Source organism: Herpailurus yagouaroundi, unplaced genomic scaffold (assembly GCF_014898765.1).
Source record: "Herpailurus yagouaroundi ecotype Mexico unplaced genomic scaffold, PumYag 250, whole genome shotgun sequence".
Classification (NCBI taxonomy): domain Eukaryota; kingdom Metazoa; phylum Chordata; class Mammalia; order Carnivora; family Felidae; genus Herpailurus; species Herpailurus yagouaroundi.
The window spans coordinates 6,738,880-6,746,884 of NW_024412467.1; the positions used below are offsets into that span (position 1 = coordinate 6,738,880).

At 38.5% G+C, this 8,005-nt stretch overlaps 1 long non-coding RNA gene across 1 annotated transcript; it reads left to right on the top strand.

Moving 5' to 3' along the window:
- Positions 1 to 292: 292 nt before the first annotated feature.
- On the top strand, positions 293 to 1,398 carry LOC121020522 (uncharacterized). The gene is made up of 2 exons (XR_005786176.1): positions 293 to 453; positions 1,259 to 1,398. It is a non-coding gene; the product is annotated as an uncharacterized LOC121020522 (long non-coding RNA).
- The last annotated feature ends 6,607 nt before the right edge of the window (positions 1,399 to 8,005 follow it).

Here is an 8,005-nt window from a genome sequence, read left to right on the forward strand (position 1 = left end):
GTTGTTATTTCCTGGAGATTCTTTTGAGGGGAATTCTTCTGTTTCGTCATTTTGGATAGAACTGCAGGGCACGTCCCCTGTGCTGTCTAGGATAGCTTGCATTGGTGGGCGGGGCCTCAGACCTGATGTCTGCCCCCAGCCCACCGTGGGGCCACAGTCAGACTGGTGTATACCTTCTCTTCCCCTCTCCTAGGGGCTTGATTCACTGTGGGGTGGCATGGCCCCTCTGGGCTACTTGCCCACTGCCAGGCTTGTGGTGCTGGGGATCTGGCATATTAGCTGGGGTGGATTGGCCAGGTGCATGGGGGCGGGAGGGGCAGGCTCAAGCTTGCTTATCCTTGGTGATCCGCTTCTGGAGGGGCCCTGCAGCACTGAGAGGGAGTCAGACCCGCCGCCAGGCGGAGGGATGGATCTGCAGAAGCACAGCGTTGGGGGTTTGTGCCGAGTGAGCAAGTTCCCTGGCAGGAACTGGTTCCCTTTGGGATTTTGGCTAGGGGATGGGGGAAGGAGATGGTGGTGGCGAGCGCCTTTGTTCCCCGCCAAGCTGAGCTCTGTCATCTGGGGCTCAAGGACTCTCCCTCCTGTTGTCCTCCAGCCCTCCCGTTCTCCGAGCAGAGCTGTTAGCTTATAACCTTCCAGATGTCAAGTCCCGTTTGCTGTCTGAACACACTCCATCCGGCCCCTCCGCTTTTGCCAGCCAGACTTGGAGGCTCTGCTTGGCCGGCGAGCCGCCCCTCTGCCCCGGCTCCCTCCCGCCAGTCCGTGGAGTGCACACCGCCTCGCCGCCCTTCCTACCCTCTTCCGTGGGCCTCTCGTCTGCGCTTGGCTCCGGCGACTCTGTTCTGCTAATCCTCTGGCGGTTTTCTGGGTTATTTAGGCAGGTGTGGGTGGAATCTAAGTGACCAGCAGGATGCGGTGAGCCCAGCGTCCTCCTACGCCACCATCTTCCAAAAGTTTTTTTTTAATAGCTGCATTCTATTTTGCAAATAAATGTGCCATAGTTTTGAAAAACACCCCTTCTAATTGTTGGACGTGGATTGTCGCTTCAGTTAAAAAAAATCCTTTTAGAAAGTTTTAAGTTCATGAGGAGGATAAGGCATCCTTAATCTCAGTAACTGTTAACACTTTATTGTATTTCTAGTTTTTCTTTTGCAGTTTAAGAGATTTTCTAGTTGTTCCTTTTATAGGCACTTATTTTTACAAAAGTCTAATACTTCCTACAGAGTTCGGATTTTTTTTTTCTTATTTAACTTTACAGTGTGAGGATGCCCCAAGTGATCAAAATCTTCCATACTTTTCTCTTCTGCTCCCCTGAGTACATCGAGGAATGAAAACCAGTGAGGCCATGATGGGGGTTGGCTTGGACATGGTATATAATTTTTTAAAATGTTTAAAAGTATCGTCAACTTTATCTTTTAAAATTACTATCAGTAAGAAATTACGTTGACAGGAGAGGGAGAAGATGATAGAATAGGAGGATGCTGAGCTTACCTTGTCACCTGGACACCCTGAGGCAACAGTTACATTCTCTGCAACAACTCTGAAAACAACCTGAAGACTGGCACAACAGATCTTCCATAGAGAAAAGAGCACATTAAAAAGGGTAGGAGGAGTGGAGATGCCATTGGGATCCAAACCCTCAGCACAATGAACCATAAACAGGAGGGACACCACAAGCATGGAAGAGAATCCACATGAAGTACCCCTGGCTGTGGGGATCCTCACTGGGAAAACACTGGCTTTGAAAATCAGTGGGCCTTAATTTTGGGAACTTTGGAAATCGGCAGGACTTAACTCCAGGAGAGCTGGAGGTGATACGAAACGGAGTCTGCACCCTTCAAGAGGCAGCATCATAAATAACTCAGTGGGAGGTACAACATAGAGCAGCAGTTTGAAAAATATGTGGCATATGTGTGAAGGAGATTTATTGACTAATCTTAAGGCATGTGCTGGAAGGGTGGGGGGTCTGCATATTTCTCTGGGAACAAAAGTGCTAGTGGGTGTCATTTATCTTGCATCACCCCCAGCTTAGTCAGTTGCTTGCAGGAGCCAATTCTAACACCCTCCATCTAAGTTTTTGGCACTGCGTGCTCCACTCTGGCATTCCCCTGCAGAACTGTCCCAACCCAAGCTAGCCACTGGGGCAGGCATCGCTCCAAACCAATTCCTACCCCAGCTAGTCATCCTGCCAAAGCAGGTAGCCCCAACCAGAATCAGCATCACTCCAAAGCAGGTCCTGTACTGAGGAGGTGATGGGATAACACCACACGGCATGACTTCAGTTCCTGCAGCAGAGCCTTAGCAGGCTGTGCAAGGAGAAAGTCCTACCCTGTGGGGTACATGCAGCTGTCACAGAGACTAAGTGCAAACAGCTAGGCTGAATGCCAGCCCACCCACCAGTGAGCTCATGGTGGCTGCATCCAGGCCTCACACTATAACAAGGAGCAAACCATGCCAATGTGCCCATAGAATATGAGGTGGGTTACAGCAGCCAGCTGGGCTGAAGGCCAGACCCACCCACTACCATGCCCATGGCAACTGTGTCTAAGCCACAACAGTAGTGGGCACAGAGCCCACGTAGAGAACACCTTTGGATGTCTGGTCCTAGTGACCCAGGGGGATTGCTCTACAAGACACCACAGGACCCCTTTTTCAACAGACCACTACTTTGAAGACCAGGAGACTTTGATAACCTACCTAATACAAAGAGAAAAACAGAGAGAAGTAGACAAAATGAGGAGACAGAAAATAGGTCCCAAATGAAAGAGCAAGGCAAAAATCAGAGAAAAAGAGCTAAGCATAACAGATATAAAAAAATATACCTGATAAACAGTTTGAAGTAACCATTGTAAAAATACTCACTGGACTAAAGAAAAGAGTAGATAAACTCAGAATTTCAAAAAAGAGATAGATAATATAAAAAGAAATGAGTCAGAGGTAAAGAATACAGTAAGTAGAATGTAAAATACATCAAGAGAATAAAAAAAATCAGATTAGAGGATGAAAAATAACAGATTAGTGGTCTGGAAGATAAGATAATGGAAAGCAACCAAGCTGAACACCAAAACCAAAAAATAATAAAAAAAAAGTGAGAATGGGTTAAGGAACCACTGTGACATCATCAAGTATAACATTCACATTATAGGGACACTTGAAGGAGAAAAGAGAAAGAAGGGAGCAGAAAATTATTTGAAGAAATAATAGCAGAAAACTTCCCTAATCTTTAGGAGAAATAAACATCCAGGTCTAGGAAGCAGAGGGCTCCCGACAATATAAATTCAAGGAGGTCCACACACCAAATCATATAATAATGAAAATCTTAAAAATTAAAGGCAGAATCTTAAAAGCTGTAAGAGAAAGGGAAACAGTTACATATAAGAGAAATTCCATAAGGCTACCAGGTAATGTTTCAGCAGAAACTTTGTGGACCAGAAGGAAGTGGCACGATACATTGAAACTGCTGAAAGGAAAAACAAAAAACAACCACCCACAACCAAGAATACTCAACCTAGCAAGATTATCATTCAGAACTGAAGGAGAGATAAATAGTTTCCCAGACAAAAGTTAAAGGAGTTTATCAGTATTAAGCCAGTTTACAAGAAATGTTAAAGGGAATTAAGTGGAAAGTAAAGGCAATAACTAGAATAAAATTATGAAAGGAGAAATTTTCACTGGTAAAATTAAACATAAAGTAGTAGATTAATCACTTATAGAGCAAGTATGAAGGTCAAGTCACAAAAGTAGCCAAAGCAATTATATCTACCAAAGTTAGTCAAGGGATACAAATAATAAAAAGATGCAAAATATGACACCATATACCCAAAACATGGAAAGGGGTAAAAATATAGACTCTTAGGTTGTATGTGCACTTAAGAGATCATCACCTTAATATAGACCACTGTACACATAAGATGTTATATATGACCCCAGTGGTAATCACAAACAAAAACCTGCAATTGATATACAAAAAATAAAGAGAAAGTAATGCAAGCATTTCACTATGTAAAGACATTCAACCACAAGGGGAGAGAGCAAGAGAAGAACAAAGAAACCAAGAAGAGCTACAAAAACAACCAGAAAACATGAAAGAAAAAAGAAAAAAGCAACAAATAAATATGGACCAGTGATTATATTAAATGTAAATGGACTAAATACTGTAATCAAACGATAAGGGTGACTGAATAGATGAAAAAACAAGACCCATCTATATGCTTCCTGTAAGAGATTCACTTTAACTTAAAGCACCTACAGACTGCAATTGAAGGGATGAAAAAAAAATTACATATAAATAAATGTGGGGAAAAAAGCCAGAGTAGTTATCCTTATATCAGAAAAAAATACACTTTAAAACAAAAGCACCAAAAGACAAAGGCATTATGTGAGGATAAAGGGAGCAATAAAAATAGTGCAATAAAGGGAGCAATCCAACAAGAGAATGTAATAATTACAAACTTCTGTGCACTCAACAGTGGAGCACCTAAATACATAAAGCAAATATTAATAGATGCAAAGGGAGATATTGACAGTGATACAATAATAGGAGACTTTAACATCCCATGTACATCAACAAATAGATCATTTTGACAGAAAATCAACAAAGAAACAGGCTTTGCGTGGCACATTAGACCTGATGGACCTAACCAATAAATACAGAATATTCCATCTCCCCCCAAATCAGAATACACATTCTTTTTCAGTGTACATGGACTATTTTCCAGGATAGATCATGGTAGGCCACAAGTCTCAATAACTTTAAGAAGACTGAAATCGTATCAAGTATGGTTTATGACCACAATGATGTAAGACTAAAAATCAATTACAAGGAAAAACAAAACAAAATAGAAAACACAAACTACTAAACAACCAATGGTTTAATGAAAAAAATCAAAGAGGAATAAAAAAATACATGAAGACAAATGAAAATAGAACACAAAGATACAAAATCTTTGGGATGCAGCAAAAGCAGTACTAAGAAGTAAGATTTAGTGATACAGGCCCACCTCAAGAAACAAAAAAAATGTCTAATAAGTAATCTAACCTCATACCTAGAGGAACTAGAAAGAAGAGCAAACAGAAAAGCCCAAAGTTAGTAGAAGGAAGTTAATACTAAAGAAGAGAACAGAAATAAACACAGTCTAAAAGAAGATCAAATGAAACCAAGAGCTGGTTCTTTGAAAAGATAAAACTGATAAACTTTTAGCCAGACTTATCAAGTAGGAGAGAGGGGACTCAAAGTGAGAAATCAAGGAGGAGAAATAACAACACACATAAGTAAAAACATTATAAAATAGTATGAAAAATTATATGCCAACAAATTGGGCAACCTGCAAGCAGTAGATAAATTCCTAGAAACATACACTCTTTCAAAACGGAATCAGGAAGAAATAGAAAATTTGATCTGACAGATTCCCAGTAATGAAATAGAATCAGTGATCAAGAAACTCCCAACAAACAAAAGTCCAGGACCAGATGACTTCACAGGTGAATTCAACCGAGCATTTAAAGAAGAATTATTACTTCTCAAACTATTCCAAAATATGCAAGAGACAGAAAAACTGCCAGATTTGTTCCACAAGGCTAGCATTACCCAAAATATCAAAACCAGACAAAAACATTACAAAAAAAAATAAAACTACAAACCAATATCCCTGATGAACAGAGATGTAAAAATCCTCAACAAAATACTAACACAGGAAATTCAACAATACATTAAAAAAATAATTCACCAGGATCAAGTGGGCTTTATTCTAAGGCTGCAGGATGGCTCAACACTTGCAAATCAATTTAATAGACACTAATAAGAGAAAGGATAAACATTATACAATTTCTACAGATGCAGAAAAAATATTTGAAAAAATAGGACATCTGTTCATGTTAAAAACATTCAATAAAGTGAATTTAGAGGAACATACCTCAACATAATCAGGGCCATATATGAAAACCCACAACAAACATCATACTCAATGATGAAAAACTGAAAACACTTCCTGTAAGATCAGGAACAAAATACAGATCCATTCTCCATTTTTATTCAAAATAGTACTGGAAGTCCTAGCCATAGCAATTGGAGAAGACAGACAAATACAAAGCATCCAAATTGGTAAGGAAGAAGTAAAACTGTTACTACTTGCAGATGACATAAAACTATTATAGAAAATCCTAAAGATGCTACCAAAAAACTATTAGAATTGATAAATTAATGCAGTAAAGTGACAGGATACAAAATTAATACACAGAACTCCGCTGCATTTTTTTTAAATACCAACAAAGCAGAAAGATAAGTTAACAATCCCATTAAAGTTGCACCAAAAAGTAAAATACATACCTAGGAATAAATTTAACCAAAGAGATAAAACCTGTACTCTGAAAATTATGACATTGATGAAAGACACTGAAGATAACACAAATGAAAAACATACCATGCTCAGGGATTGGAAGAATTAGTATTGTCAGAATGTCTATACTACCCAAAGCAATCAGCAGTTTCAGCATAATCCCCATCAAAATACCAACAGCGTTTCTCACAGAACTAGAACAAATAATATTAAAATTTGCATGGAATGACAAAAGAGTCCAAATAGCAAAAGCAATCTTGAGACAGAAGAATAAAGCTGGAGTTATACAATCCCAGATATCAAGATATACTACAAATCTGTAGTAACCAAAACAGGAATGTACTGGCACAAAAATAGACATATAAATCAATGGAAAAGGATAGAGAGCCCAGAAATGAACCCACACTTACATGATCAATTAACCTATGGCAAAGGAGGCACAAATACACAGTAAGGATAAGAATGTCTTTTCCAAGATAGCATTGGGAAAACTAAACAATTGCATGTAAAAGAATACAACCGGACCACTGTCTCACACTATACACATTTTAAAATAAACTCAAAATGAATGAAAGGCCTAAATGTGAGAATGGAACCCATAAAACTCTTAAAAGAAAACAGAGACAGTAATCTCTTGGATATCTGGCTTAGTAATATATTTATTTATTTATATATTATTTATTTATTCCTCCTGAAGAAAGCAAAATGAAAGCAAAAATAAACCATTGGGACTACACCAAAATAAAAAGCTTTTGTGCAGAGGAAACCATTAACACAACAAAAAAGGCAAGCCACTAAATGGGAAAGTGTATTTGCAAATAATATATCTGTAAAGGATTAGTATCCAAAATATGTAAAGAAATTATACAAATCAATACCAAAAAGAGCCCCCTAAATAATTTGATTAAAAATGGGCATTAAAAATGTCTAAAGACCCTTTTCCAAAGAAGAAATACAGATGGCCAACAGACACATGAAAAGATGCTCACCATCACTAATCATCATGGAATGCACATCAAAATCACCATGAGCTATCCCCTCACACCCGTCAGAATGGCTAGAATCAAAAGGACAAGAAACATCAAGAGTTGAGGATTTGGACAAAAAGGAACTCTCATGTACTGTTGGTGGGAAAGTTAATTGGTATAAGCACTGTGGAAAATATGGAGGTTTAAAAAAAATGAAAAATAGAAATTATCAATTGCACTTCTAGCTATTTAGCCCAAGAAAATAAAAACACTAATTTGAAAAGATATATACAACCCTCTGTTTATTGTAGCATTATTTACAGTAATCAAGATATGGAAGCAACCTAAGTATCCAATGATAGATAAACAGATAAAGAAGATGTGATATATATACACACACACACATTTACATAATGGAACTTTATTCAGCCATATAAAATATGAAATTTTGTCATTTACAATAACATAGATGGACCTAGAGGGTATTGTGGTATCGTGCTAAGTTAAATAATTCAGAGACAGAAGGACAAATATCATATGATTTCACTTACATGGGAACTCTAAAAACCAAAACAAATGAGCAAAATGAAACAGAAACAGACTCAGAGAACAAACTGGTGGTTGCCAGAAAGAAGGTGGATTAGGGGAATGTGTGAATTAGGTAAAGGGGATTAAGAGCTACAAACATCCAGTTATAAAATT